We start from the raw sequence: 14883 nt of genomic DNA on the forward strand, positions 1-14883 counted from the left end.
TATGACATGCATTACTTACTGTAAAAGCATTTCTGATGGTTGTATCTGCTTAGATTCACATGCTGTGCACATGGTCCGCCATCCAGTGGTAACTGCAGAGTATTGCATCTTGTCTTTCGAGAATCGAAAGGGGACATCGACATGGGCGTGCCTGTAACACTATCCCTACGTGAAGTGTAGTGTACCCAAGATCCCTCACACGTCGAGGTCCCTCCGATTGTATTTTTTCTGTCGAGAGAAAGCCATATGACTATCGTGAATGAGTACAGAAAAGAGAGAGAAAGTGGTAAGACGTCTATCTTCCTTCCATCCGAGCGGGGAGGAAAGGTGGACGCATGTGAATCCAAGCAGATACAACCATCAGAAATGCTTTTACGGTAAGTAATGCATGTCTTTTGATGTTTGTTAATCTGCTTAGAATCACATGCTGTGCATAGACTAGCGAGCAGTACCCGGAGTTGGAGGTGGGTTGTGAGAAGGAACAGTAGTGAAAAGATGTCTTAATACTGCCTGTCCCACCTGAGAATCAGACCTAGAATGAGTGTCTAGGCAATAGTGTTTTGTAAAGGTGTGTACAGAACTCCGGGTTGCCGCTTTGCAAATGGATTCAAGGGGAACATTTGCAATGAATGCTATGGACGCCCCAGTGCCTCGAGTTCAATGTGCTCTAGGCTTGAAGGGCAGCTCTATCTTAGCAAGAGTGTAGCAGAGTGTAATGCATTTGACAATCCACCTAGAGATAGTGGATTTGGAAAATGTGTCTCCTTTTCTTGCCGCCACTGAAACGAAAAACTGATTAGTCTTTCGAAGTGGTTGAGTTCTTTCCATGTAGAACATGACAGCTCTGTGTACATCCAGTGTGTGCAGGCTTCTTTCTCCCAGGCTTGAAGGATTCTGAAAGAACGTTGGTAGTTCTAGCGACTGGTTCACATGGAACTTAGAAATTAATTTAGGGGCAAACCTAGGGTGAGTGCGCAGAACCACCTTATCTTTGTGAACTGTTACAAAGGGATCTAGGATCGAGAGCGCCTGTAGTTCACTTACCCTCCTAATGAGGTAATAGCTATCAAAAAAGCAGTCTTATAGGTGAGGTCTTTAAGACTTGCCTTGTGCATGGGCTCAAAAGGAGCCCCCATAAGCCTAGTCAACACACCACGTTTAGGTCCCATCCGGGAGCTTGGTTAGAAATGGGAGGGTGAATTCTATTCACTCCCTCCATAAAAGCTTTAATAGCTGGTATCTTCCACCATGACACTTTCTGTTGTGATGTAGTGTAGCTGAAAGCGTAGCTAAGTGAACCTTTATGGAGTTAAAGACCAGGCCTGAGTCAAGTAAATGAGTCAGGTATAAAACATATGTGTGTGAGAGAGTAGTTAATCGGGTTCATGCTCTTTATGAGTAGCACCAGATGACAAACCGTTTCCATTTACTGGAATAGCAGTATCTGGTGTCGGTTTTCTTACTTCCCTGAGAATGTTCATACATTGAGGGAGTTGCAGATGTCCAAACTATGGCCTTAGGAGCCAGGCCGCTAAGTTCAATGTCTGCGGGCATGGGTGAAGCGTCTCCCCTCTGTCTTGTGACAACATGTTGTACAGGCAAGGCAGTTTGACTGGAGGAGATAGAGACATCTCTATCAGATGAGTGAACCAGGGTTGGCGGGCCCACATGGGGGCCACCAGTATCATCATGACTGGTTCCTGGTGCATCTTGTGCACTAGGAGTCGGGGAAAAGCGTAGACAAATTTCCCTGACCATGTGATCCAGAGTCCATTTCCCTTGGAGCGGTTCTGGGGGTACCTGGGCGTGTAGTCTTGGCATTGAACGTTCTCCTGAGTTGCAAACAGATCTATCTCTGGGAAGCCCCATTCTACGAAAACGTTGGAGACGATGGGCCTCATTACGAGGTGGGCGGAATGGGTTTAATGGCACCGGTAATGGTGCCGATGCTGGTAAACCCATTCCGCCCTATTACGAGGTTCCCTTGCGGGTCCCGCTCTGAGACCAGACGTCCTTTGCGGGTCCCGCAAGGGGACCAGGGAGCTAATAACGGACCCGTTAATAACGGGCCCGTTATTAGCTCCCTCCCCATTCCCATTGAGCCCTATGGGGGATCAAATGGGAATGGGGATGGGTTTTTTGAATGAGGAATTACCGGGTCTTTCAAGGTTGAAATGGCCCGGTAATTCCTCATTCAAGGAACCCAGACCGGACCCGAGTTTGGAGGCAGCCATGCCCTTATTAAGGGCATGGCTGCCTCCAAACTCGTAATGAGGCCCAATGTCTCTGTGTAATCGCTATTTGTGCTCCCTGGGCAACGGAAAGTCTCTGCTGAGTACGTCTGCCAGAAGATTGAGTTCCCCTAGAACATGTTGTGATAACAGGAACATGTTGAGTTTGAGAGCGCACTTCCAAATGTTCTGGTACAGTTTGGACAGCCCTGGAGAGTGAGTGCCCCCTTGTTTGTTCAGATAGTACATGGCCGTGGTGCTGTCTGTGAGGATCAGGACCGTCTTTCCCTGCAGTTGTGTCTGGAAAGCTTTTAGTGCTTTGAACACTGCCAACAGTTCCAACCGGTTTATGTGGTTGGATGCTATGTCTGACGACCAAACTCTGAGCGCTGTTTGTTGAAGCAGGTGAGCTCCCCACCCTGTGAGAGACGCTTCTGTGTTTAGAGTGGCTTCCACTGCGGGGGTGGTAAAGGATTTCCCTTTCAAGAGGTTCTCCCTCGACCACCACTGCAGCGAGAGAACGACCACTAGATCTTCTCACTGTCCGCTGGCCTGACACCAATGGCTATTGAGCCACTCTTGCATTGGGCGCATGGGCAGGCGCGTGTGAGGAACCAAGTAGATACATGATGCCATCATTTCTAGCAGTCGCACAGCCTTGCGTACAGTCACCTCTCGACTGGCTACATACTGAGGGATCTGAAACATGTTTTGGACCCTCTTGTTGGAGGGGAAGACGAGGCCGTCCTTTGTTCGAATTAGAGCCCCTAGGAACTGTTTGACCTGACTGGGGTCTAGGCTGGATTTTTTCTCGTTGACAGAGAATCCCAGACTGAATAAAAGATCTATCGTCTTTTGGGCATTTGACAGACATGTTTCGTAAGAGTCCCCTGTTATATATGCAGCTGCGGGGAGGGCTGCCGATCCTGGCAGTCAGCGGGTGCCGCCGGAGCTTCCGGTGTACCCATTGGCGCTGAAGTCTTCTTCGACTTGGCCGAAGTGTTGTGTGCTTTGTGCTGTGTACATGTTCGTCTTTGTCGCCGGGGTGTGACTTCCCCATAGCAGTGCCTAAGCCGTGCCTAGCGGGACCAGGAACAGACGATGCGGAACGCAACCGTTCTGTCGAAAGGTCAACAACCTCCGGTTCGGAGGTGTGATCGTCACTCTCGCCGTCGTCACATTCGGTGGCTGCAGCAGCGGGAGAAAATGCAGCCTTCGACATACCGTAGGCCACCCACCACTTGACTTTACGCTCCTTTAATGTTTTAGGACGGAGGACCTTACAATCCGCGCCTCCTTCTTCCTTGTGATCGAGGGGCAAGCACCGGTTACACAGTCTGTGGTTATCTTTCCAAGGGAATTTGCTCTTATACATAGAGCAAAACCTAAATGGAGTCCTCTCCATAGCTGAGGATGGGTAGAGTGACGAAGACCAAAAGGGAAAGAGGAAGGAAAGGGAAAGGCATTCTCAGTTTGTATAGAAATGTCCACCCCGACCCCACTCTCCATAATGTATAGGCCGGCGGAAGGCCCGGGCACGTGCTCGCCAGAGCCGACTGGATCACCGTCCGTCGAGTTCTGAAGGTCTTCGGCGGAGGTCTGTAACAGCCGTCGAAATGAGGGACTGATAGGGTGATCTGATTATTTTATATAATTATTCGACCAAAGGTCGATGGGACAATAAGCGAAGTCTTTGACGAGCTCTGAATCAAGGCGACCAGTTTGCTGGGTGGAAAAATCAATTGGAGGGACCCCGACGCGTGAGCGATCTTGGGTACACTAAACGTCATGTAGGGATATTGTTACAGGCACGCCCATGACAAAGTCCCCTATCTATTCTCGAAAGACGAGATGCAGTACTCTGCGGTTACCACTGGATGTCGGACCATATGCACAGCTTGTGATTCTAAGCAGATTAACAAACATCAGAAGTTACATATACCTGGCATGTCCGACCTTTCTAGAGGGACACTTCCCCGCTCAGTAATTTTAGTCATATCAATGAAGGCAGGACATTGTTTTACCAATTGATCATCATTATCATCCTTTCATGATACTGCACACTCCTGTTCCCTTGATTCCAGGACCTGAGGCATTATTTGCGCACCATTCTCCTTTTGACTTCCTTCCTCTCCGACGGACCCTCCCAGGTTCCACTGGGCCCTTTTCTCTCCTTCATCTCACTCTCCACATGTGGTGTCCCTCAGGGCTCTATCCTCTCGCATTGGCTTTTTAACATTTACCTGGCCCGTCTAGCTCATTTGATTTCCACCTTCTCTCCTAACATCTAGTGTTATGCGGATGACACGCAGCTCTCTTTTAAGATCCCTCCTCTGCCTCCTACTCTTCCATTCCTGACTGCTTGTCTGCTATTCAGGCATGGTGCACTGCTAACTATCTCTGCCTTAATGCCTGTAAGCCAGAGATCCTTCTCATTGGGACCCCTGCCTCCATCCTTCCCTCCCACACTCTGGCCGCCCTCCATGGACACCCACCCTCCTGTGAGGCAAAAAACCTCTGCGTCATCTTCGACTCTTCTCGCTCTCCTTCTCCTTCTCGCCTCACATCACGGACCTTGCCAAGAAGGCCCACTTTCAGCTGCACCTCCTCAGAGGCATTCTCCCTTTCCTCACCTTCCCCCAGAAACTCAATGGGCTTCATTATGACCGTGGCGGTAGCGGTGCTGGTAAAAACAGCACGGCTGCTGCCAGAGTCATTCTTTGTCCGGTGCCCGGCAATAGGGACTTACAGCCCCGGAGGTCCAGGTAATTCCCCATTACCAGGCGCCAGGAAAAATGACTCCTCATTCTCATTCGAGTCCTATTGGACTCAATGGGAATGGGGAGGACGGATGCACTGTCACTGTGTGCAACAGTTCCGGTGCATCAGTCAAGGTCGGCGAGCGGGTGCCGTTCCGGCCACCAGATCAGACCTGGCAGATGGAAAGGCACCCACTCGCAGGACTCGGAGGATGCCGGTCCGGTAACAACGGTGCTGGTAGCTTACCGGCACTGTTGTTAGCGGACTGGCATACTCATAATGAGGACCAATGTTCATAAGCAGGAACCGCTGGCATTGCCCGAAGAGAGATTGCAACAGGTCCTTATGGACAATCAATCTAAAAAGAAAAAGATCAAGACCAATTGCAGGAGATATCCATCGAAGGTAGCACTGAAGGTGAAAACTCTCTAAAAAGGCACAAAAGAGAATGGTGCGCAACTAGTTCCTCGGGTCCTAGCATCGGGGTAACAGGAGTGTGCAGTATCATGAAAGGATGATAATGATAATCAATTGGTAAAACAAAGTCCTGCCTTCATTGATTTGGCTAAAATTACTGAGCGGGGTCTTGTCCCTCTAGAAAGGTCGGACATGCCGGGTATATGTACCATATCAGGTTCCACTACACCGCGGCCAGGCAGCACCGTATGTCAGGGGAGCGCCCCTCTGAGTACCCCAGATGCAAAGCTGACAATGCTGGTTATATTCACATGCTCTGCTATCTTCTAGGAGGAGGTCTGTGCTGCTGTATCCCGGATGCTAGATTGTACTATTGCACCGACCCCAATTACATGCTTGTTCCATGAGTTCCCCCGTACCTGTCTTAACTACAGGAAGTTGGCTGGTCTCTGTATGCAGCTCGCAACTCGTATATTGTTACCTTGGTTGCACGCTGTTGCTCCCACATTTGATCAATGGCTTCAGGCCGTAACTTGGGCTTCAGATGTAGAGAAGCGTTGGTCCACTATGCAGCCGGCTATGTGTAGGCCCAGGAACATTTGGGTCCCCTTTCGGACCTATCTGCACTCCCTGACTGCTGCCAATGGGGGAGATAGCAGCACTCAGATATCCCCTGACGAGTACCAATGTCAGTACACTTTTAACAGTTTTTGGTCTCAACCCTCATGTTGTAAAATAAGCAAGTTCTATTTTCTGGACCCTGCGTGGTCTCACTGTCTGATCTTACGTTGTTGATAGTATGGATGGAGTGTTCGCGCAAGCTCGTCGTTCCTTGTAAAGTCAAGCATGTTACATAAAGGTATGAAAAAAAAATCTCTCCATATAGTAATTCTCACGATCAATGAAATAATAGTCCATTCCATGCTCGGCACCCTGGTTTACGGACCATCTTACAGCAGCTCGCCATAGGCTTAAACAATCTGAACGCAAATGGTGCAAAACATATGATGACACCTCTTAGGAGGAGTATAGAACATGCTCTGCTGCTTATTTCATGGATATAACTGCCGCTAACAAATTCTACTTTGCCCATAAAATTGAGTCAGCCTTCTGTCAACCTAGGGCCCTCTTCGCTGTAGTAAAATCTCTATCCCAGTCAGATAACTCCCCCCTGCCCCCCAGGCGCGCTGCGGTTCCCTGTCCCAGTATTTCATCTCTAAATTCAGACAATTCGCAACAACATCCAGACATCTGTCTCTTCATCTCCTCCTGAAAGCTCTAGCTCAGTCCCATGTAATCCCCCTACCACAGTGCATAGTCCTCGTTCCCGTTCTTCTCGGAGGAGACAGTATCCTTGGAGATCCAACATATTAAATTTTGTTCTCCCAGCGATGTGGTGCCCCTGGCCATTATGAAAGTCATCTCCCACCATCTCCTCCCTGAACTCACCCAGGCTGTAAATGTCTCATGTCAATCTGGAGACATACCTGCAGCAATGAAAAAAGCAACAATTATTATGCTTCTGGAAACACCTTCCTTGGACCCATCCCTTCTATCTAATTTTTGCCCCATTTTTTTCTACTTCCATTTTCTATGAAATTGCTTGAATCTCTGGTTTCTCCTCTTCTGTCTTCCTTTGTGGAATCTTCTATACTGCTCGACCCGGCTCAATCTGGTTTTAGACCTGGGAGAGGCACCAAAAGTGTATTGGTTTCTGTCTTTGATGACATGGTCAGACGGGTCGATTCAAGTGGGGTTGGTGCGCTGTTTCTTTTAGATCTATCAGCAGCATTTGACACCGTAGGCTACCTCATCCTGCTGACTCGCCTATTTGACATGGGCATCTCAGGCCATGCACTCTCTTGGTTCTCCTCTTTCCTGGCTGATCCCTCTCAGGTACTTTCTTTGCTTCCTTCCTTTCGAGCCCACGCCACCTATCTTGCAGCGTTCCATACAGTTCCGCCTTGTCCCCCATTCTTTTCAATATTTACATCTGGTCACTGATCTGTCTCATCTGTGCCCTCGGCGTCAGGTTCAATTCGTACACTGACGACACACATATCCTGATACGTCTAGATCTTGATCGGACTGAGGTGTTGGCGTGCCTTCACAAGTGCCTGACAGCCGTTGGTGAGTGGATGAGCTGTAATTGGCTGAAATTGAATGGGGGAAAGACAGAGGTGTTGGGGGTTGGTGCTCCTGCTGATCCTACTCTCTGGGTGTCCTCTTTCTGGCCTTCTTCACTTGTCCTATTCCGGTATCCAAGGTGAGGAATCTTGGAGTAATCCTCCCATCCTCTCTTTCAATGAGATCCCTGCAACGCTCCATCCACCTGTGGTGGCTGCCTTGGTGTTGAGCAGACTTGACTATTGTAATGCTCTATAACTGGCTCAGCCCAAAGGCACCATCCAGTGATTGCAGTCTTCAGAACTTAGCTGCGAGGGGGGCTCACATCTCCCCTGCGCTTCGCACCCTTCATTGGCTCCCCGTTATGCAGCGGATTAGGTTCAAGGCCTTGTGCATTGTGCAAAGAGCATTACATGGGCAGGGGGCTGATACCTTCAAGCTAAATTCACCCGCTATTTCCTTGTCCGACACCTTCGCTCTGCTGAGGCCAGCCTTTTGGTAGTTCCTAAGTTCCACAGATCTCGTATTGGAGGTCGTGCATTTTCGGTCGTTGCTGCACAGATGTGGAACGATCTCCCTAGGACAGTCAAAACCCGGTCTAATCATTTACAGTTTAGGAAAGCACTCAAACCCATCTAGCGCCTACCTATCTGCTTGATGTATTTACAGAGGTCAGCATCAGACGCGTCCCCAGGCTGCAACAATTAAGAAAAGAACTTCAAGGAGTCTCTCCTCCACAACACCTAGGCCATCACATTGCTCCTCGCGTCTACCCGGAACTACAGAGTTGCTACCCCCATAATTAGGGTTACTTGACACTACATATGGAAATATGGTACCCGACCTACCCAGAACTACAGAGTGGCTACCGCTGTGCCTATGGTTATTTGGCACTACATAGGGAAATATGGTACCCGACCTACCCAGAACTGCAGAGTTGCTACTGCTGTTCCCAGGTTTACAAGGCACTACACAGGGAAATATGGTACCCAACCTACCCAGAACTGCATACTTGCTACCGTTGTACTGAGGGTTACATGGCACTACACAGGGAAATATGGTACCTGACCTACCCAGAACTCCAGAGTTTCTACCGCTGTACCTAGGGTTACTTGGCAATACATAAGGAAATATGGTACCCAACCTACCCAGAACTACAGAGTGGCTCCCGTTGTACCTATGGTTATTTGGCACTACATAGGGAAATATGGTACCCGACCTACCCAGAACTGCACAGTTGTTACCGCTGAACCTAGGGTGCATGGTACTACATAGGGAAATATGGTGCCCGCCCTACCCAGCACTACAGAACTGCTACCGCTGTGCCTAGAGTTACATGGCACTACATTGGAAAATATAGTACCCGACCTACCCAGAACTCCACAGTTGTTACCGCTGAACCTAGGGTGCATGGTACTACATAGGGAAATATGGTACCCGCCCTACCCAGCACTACAGAGTTGCTAACACTGTACCTAGGGTTCCATGGCACTACATACGGATATATGGCACCCAACCTACCCAGAGCTCCAGAGTTGCTACTGCTGTACCTAGGATTACTTGGCACTAAGTAGGGAAATATGACACCCAACCTACCCAGAACTACAGAGTTGCTACACAGGGAAACATGGTACCCGACCTAACCAGAACTACAGAGTCTACCGGTATAATTTGGGGCACATGGCAATACAAAGGGAAATATGGTACCAGATGTAACCAGAACTAAAAGAATTTTGATTGTACAGGGGATTTTTCTAGACCCCTGTATGACCACATTGACCTCTTCCATGTGGCTCTCCTAAGACCTTCTGGTATTGGTAGTTTCAACAAAACGGGGAATCAACCATAGTCTCTCGGTGAGGACCCACGTGGGGCCGGACCCTTCTGCAGCTGGTTTTCCTCAAAGACATTAACAGTTCTTTGAACTTTCCTTAACTTGGCTTTTGCAAATTTCCATTCAACACAGTTCGGTTTCTTATCGGATCTCTCCTCGACTCACCGGCTTGGCTTTTCTCATCTCTGGAATGAAGGATGGTACCACTAAAGCATGTGTCTCTCCCTGTCCTGATTATCAGTGTAGGAGAGCTCTGTGTACCGTTGACATCTGCTGCAACACACGCTGGCTATTGTTCACGGTCTTATGATTCCTTCCACAGAGGCTTTGCAGGTCTGGGTCAGTATTTCTATAGCTGTTTCATTGTGCCGTGTCTGCTTTCCCCGTCAGCTGCTCTTGTGTGCCACCTTTTATCCCTGTGGGGAAGGGATAGGGCCGTCAGGTGTGTGTTGTTCTGGTCGATTGGCTGAATCTGCCTGACCTTTATGTTGGAAATGGCTCTAGTGTTAGTCTGTTGTCTTTTGTGGTGTGCAAAAGTGTTAGTATTGGAAAAGGAGGGGGGTAAAGTATCTGAGTATCCTACGTAGCAGGATGGGGAAAAGGTGTTAGAAGAAAAGGAATACCGCGTCTCACCCATCGGTGTCCCATTTCCACTCCCCAGGACTCCCCCATCCAGGTGTTCCTCTCTCACTGGTCCACCCCCAGGAACTGGATCCAATAGCAATGGCCGTGTCCTGGCCACCTGGATGCCAGATTCCCAGGGACTAGTTAGGAAGGCACCTTCAGGTTTCTCACAACAGGCCCATCAGAAACAAAAAGGTGTTATGTGTGTGTTGTGGGTGTTTTGGTCAAAGGTAGAGGGCTGAGTAGAGTGGTGTAAAAAAAGGTTTCTTGGCTTCCTCTATAAGTGGGAATCATTTGCTGACATTAGGCCATTAAGGTCCTGGGTGTCAGAGGGTCTGGGCTGTATCAGTATGGGTAGCGAGGGCATAGCAGGGGGTTGTATCATCATCTGCTGAGCTGAGGCTGTACCCATCTCCTCCAGCAAGTCCTGTTATGCTAGTAAAGAAGTCAGTTCACCTCTCCCCACTGTTGACTCGGGCACTATTCTTCCCTCGTGTTTCGAGTCGAGAGGTCCTTCCCCCAGCAGCCAGCTGGTTAATGTTCCTTTAGGTCTTGGGCGCATAGCAGTTCTTGTAGGTTCTTCTTAGACGGATCTCTCCGTTCCTGAGCCGGTGCAATTGTCGCTGAATTAAGAGGCTCTAATGTTTGCGTTTTCTGTCTATTCATTTGCTTTCTATTCGCCGTTTGTCTCCTTAGTCTGGCTCTTTTTTCTAAACTTTTTTCTCTTCTAGTTTTATATAAGGTTATCTCTGAATTATCTTTGTCCGGCCGCTCTCCGGTCATTTGGATCTCAATCATTTCTTGCTCAGGGCATATCTTGTCGCTACCCCTGAGTCCAATTGTTCATGGTCGTTAACAACTTTGTCAGCTATCCCCGCCTCTTGAAGATGATTCTCCAGGGAGCCAATCACTGCAAATATCTTTCCCAGCCGAGGAACAGCTAACTACCATCTTTGTTTTAAACAGTTGCATTCCAAGAAATCAAAATAAAACTTAATATTTACTTGGAAAACAACGAGAAAAACCCTCAGTGAGTAGAATCTTGTAAGAAAAACAAACACGGAATACCTAAGAATGGATTCATTCGGAAACCCAAAGTAATATTTAAAATAGAAGTCACTCAAATCAAATTGTGTGTTACGATGATTATGAAGGGAAGATTCGAGCATCAGAGCCCTTAATCTGGTTCTAATTCTGTGGATGCCCGTACTTTTAATTGTGACAACAAGCAAGAGGCAGAAAATTCCAATAGGTGACAGAATCTGTGATGGTCATTTGTACTCCTCTGCCACAAAGGTCTCACACACTACATTTTGTTTTAGGCCTCATTTGTGTTGTAAAAACCTTTCACATTTTAGATTCCACCTACAGGCCCTGTAGGCGTATGTTCCAACCAATACCGTGAAATGATAAAAGGCATTGTTGCATACGTCCTAGTGAAGTTTCAAGTGTCATTGTGGAACCATCATAAGTGGTGTCAGAATGGGATCACGGAACTGTGACAGAATGACTAAACAACAACAAGATAATAGGCTACGTATGGTAGCCGGAACCAACCTAGAGGTGAAACTGCCATTTTCAGCCACCCCAGGATCTGCAGGTCTAGATCTATAAAATATATAGAAATGTTGTGCATTTCAACAGGGAATATAGAACGTATTGGGACCAGATTACCCTAAGGGAGTATAGACCCAAAGTCCAGGCTTGTACTTCTACATTCCATAGATATGAAGGATGGTGTCATAACTTACTGTGGAGAGGTCTACGTGATATTGGGTAACACTGGGTAGGAGAAATACTCAATCCAAGAAGAGAATGTCACTTACCAACTTATCAGGAAGGTTATCACCTCCCAAAAATCCAAGAAGTACCTTAAATGGAGACCACAATGCACGGTAGAGGGGAGGTTTGGTTTTACTACAGTCCCAAAGAGGGCGTAGACCCTCCGACATCGGGAAATGATACTCATATCTTTGAGACTTCATCTCCCAGGCTTTCTAGTGCGCATTGAAACAGCCCTACCCCTCATGATGCCTTTATGCTGTGTATCTTAGCCATGCATGAGATTCAGCATTACCTCAAGCCGTGCAGTCATTTTGCACGTTAGCATTTAAAGAGTAGAATGACTTAATATGTATTCATGCATTGAACATAAATTATAATTGTAACTGTTCTTTTATAACACGCTTAATACCAATGGTTTCTAAGCGCTAGCCTGGGATTCGAACCTGTGTTGCTAAGCGTTGTCTTGCTTTCAAGAGACACTCATTGCCTCTGAGCTATCCTACCGGCCCATTGAACAAGTATGAAAAGATTTGATCATTTCCTGTGGAAGGCTGGGCTTTGAACCAGGCTAATCAGGATAAAATAAGTCTCTGAAACAACTAAGTGCACTATTGCTAGTGTAGCTTCTGGGCTGCAACCCAATGGGCTTGGATGTGTTCCAATAGTTATTTTTGTTTTGGTTAATAGTAACCAATGCTCTTATAATAATAACTAAGTCCTAAAAGACTACAATGGACTACCAGGGTTCTGGGCTAGGCCGGATGTGAGGGAGATTGTTGACTGATGTCAGCACTGAGCACCAAAAAGAGGTTCTCCATAACACCGACCCAACAAGCAAACAATAAATAAATATGCCTACATAAAGCACCAGGAAGGGGGACACAGTACACTCCTTACTCATGAAGGAAGCCCTAATGTGCATATATTAAGCCATACCACACCTAAAATGCATAGGAGCTTGGTGTGTGTGGTTTGCCTTGGACTGCTATGGTCTGTGCACAGAGATGAAACTACCTTTCCCAGAATGCCCAGCCGGCCACCATCTTGGGAAACAAAGCCTATAAAAGGCCACGACCCTTTGCAGTCCATGCTCAGCGTTTGCGGTTCAAGTGAGTAATGCTTACCTGTTAGCAAGCCGGGCCAGGTGGCGTGATTGCTTCCTGCGTTGCTGCCTCCTTGTTTCTTCCTGGACGTTCTTTGTTCGGTGGGCTAGGATGAACCCCTGCCCTCTGCACAGTTTCCGGACCTGAAAGAAGAAAACAAGCAGGTAAGAGATTGAATGTCTAGAGACAATCTGGATAGGGACAAGTCAATTTATGCAGTACTTTTGTTAATGGCAGAGACTCTTAAATCTCTGTTCTGCCTAATGCCTAATGACATGGTATAATCTCACCTAGATACTAACCCCCCAGTCACAAGTCTCGCGAGGATAGCTTAACAACAACGTGCTCACCTTGGAAGCAAGACGACACGGAGCACCACAGGTTCGAGCCCCGGGTCCACGCTTAGAAACCCCTGGGTATTAAGCGCGTTAGAAATAACCGATCATATCATATATAAGTATCAATGTGTTTAGACCTGCTAGATGAGCAGAGTCCTGTAACATTTGTGTTTGGCCTTTTAAGTACTGTATGAGTAGGTACATGAATGCTTTATGTTGATTGGTTGAGCCTTGTTCTGAGACTCTCTATGCCCAGAAGAATACAAATTGTGTTATTTTAATAAAATATATATGAGTGACTTAAGCCGCATAGGTTTCACTCTTTGTTTTTCTCTTGAGCTGAAAGCTAAAGTATAAGCCGACACTGTGATCATTTGACAGTAAGGGGCGGGGGTAACCAGTCTCCCATGGATATATATGCCCATTTTTAATATTACATTGGGATGGAGGAGAGGTAGTGAGAATCCAGTTCAGTTTATGAGGTTGTTTAGTGAGAATTGAATGGGTAGTCAATTACTCGTATGGAGCTATTACGTTTTTGAGATGATTGACTCCTCTTGAGCAGACATATAGGCTAGACAACGATAGCTGTAGTGATAACCTTTTGCACATGTAGTGTGCTATGTGTAGTTACATTACTAGTGGCAATGCTTTTTATGTTCACTTTGCAGGAGAGCGTGAGAGCATTCATTGAGTGTTCATCTTTGAGAATCGAGTCAGAAGCATGTGTGCATATGTACTAAGTGTGGGGAACCTATATAAGGTACCGTATACTGTCTTACTGTATATGCTGCATGTTTTGATAAGGAATGGGTTGGGAGGGGTTTGAACAGTAGACCCTCAATACGTTAAATTACATTAATATATCAGTCCTGCGTAGATGGGCGAGGGTGGCTAACTCAGTGCAGGGGGTTGTTGCCTACTCTCTCGTTTCATGCATAGTGACAGGTATATTATGCTTTTCTCTACCTCTATTCCTACTACAGCCACTGCTGGGGTGTGGGAGAGGGGAGTCTAGGACACTCCCCTCAGGGTGGAGGAAAGGCTCCGTCAGGTAGAAGTGATAAGAATCACGTCAGGAATCTATCCCAGAGGTCGAATGAAGGGACCACAAGGGCCCATGTTTTCTAGAAAAAGTGGGTTCCTTTATCGTGTGCAGCCAAATCCCAAGGGCGATTGTAAGGACTCATCAAGTACTGAGCCATAGCACATGTCGGATAGAACCAATATCATGTGTACTATATTAAAAACTGTACCAGCTTCTAAAATCAACCTGAATGTATGTCACACGGAAAGTGATATCATTTTTACTATATTACAAACTGTACCAGCTTCTAAAGTCAACCTAAATGTATGCCACACGAAAAGTGATATCCTGTGTACTATATTACAAACTGTACCAGATTCTAAAATCAACCTGAATGTATGCCACATGGAAAGTGATATTGTGTACTATATTACAAACTGTACCAGCTTCTACAATCGCTTGAATGTATGCCACACGGAAAGCCCCCGGGGGGACACCCAGTCCTCACGAAACGATCACTGACCCCAGGCACAGCTCCAGTCACGGAGGAAGACTGGAAAACACACAGCACTGAACTAAAATACAATATATAAAGGTCCTGTTGTGTACCCACTCCTGGATACGGACAGTGGGGGAA

At 47.2% G+C, this 14883-nt stretch overlaps 1 protein-coding gene across 1 annotated transcript in view; it reads right to left on the bottom strand.

Annotated features, from left to right (window-relative positions):
• LOC138511121 (zinc finger protein 850-like) overlaps positions 1 to 14883 on the bottom strand; it is a 394345-nt gene that overhangs the window by 252061 nt on the left and 127401 nt on the right. Inside the window, exon 2 of the mRNA XM_069626606.1 lies at positions 12903 to 13024. The gene's annotated coding sequence lies outside the window, so the exon portion shown is untranslated. The remainder of the gene's footprint in view (positions 1 to 12902; positions 13025 to 14883) is intronic.

This window comes from Ambystoma mexicanum, chromosome 6p (assembly GCF_040938575.1).
Source record: "Ambystoma mexicanum isolate Mex_15411 chromosome 6p, UKY_AmexF1_1, whole genome shotgun sequence".
In the NCBI taxonomy this organism is placed as follows: Eukaryota; Metazoa; Chordata; class Amphibia; order Caudata; family Ambystomatidae; genus Ambystoma; species Ambystoma mexicanum.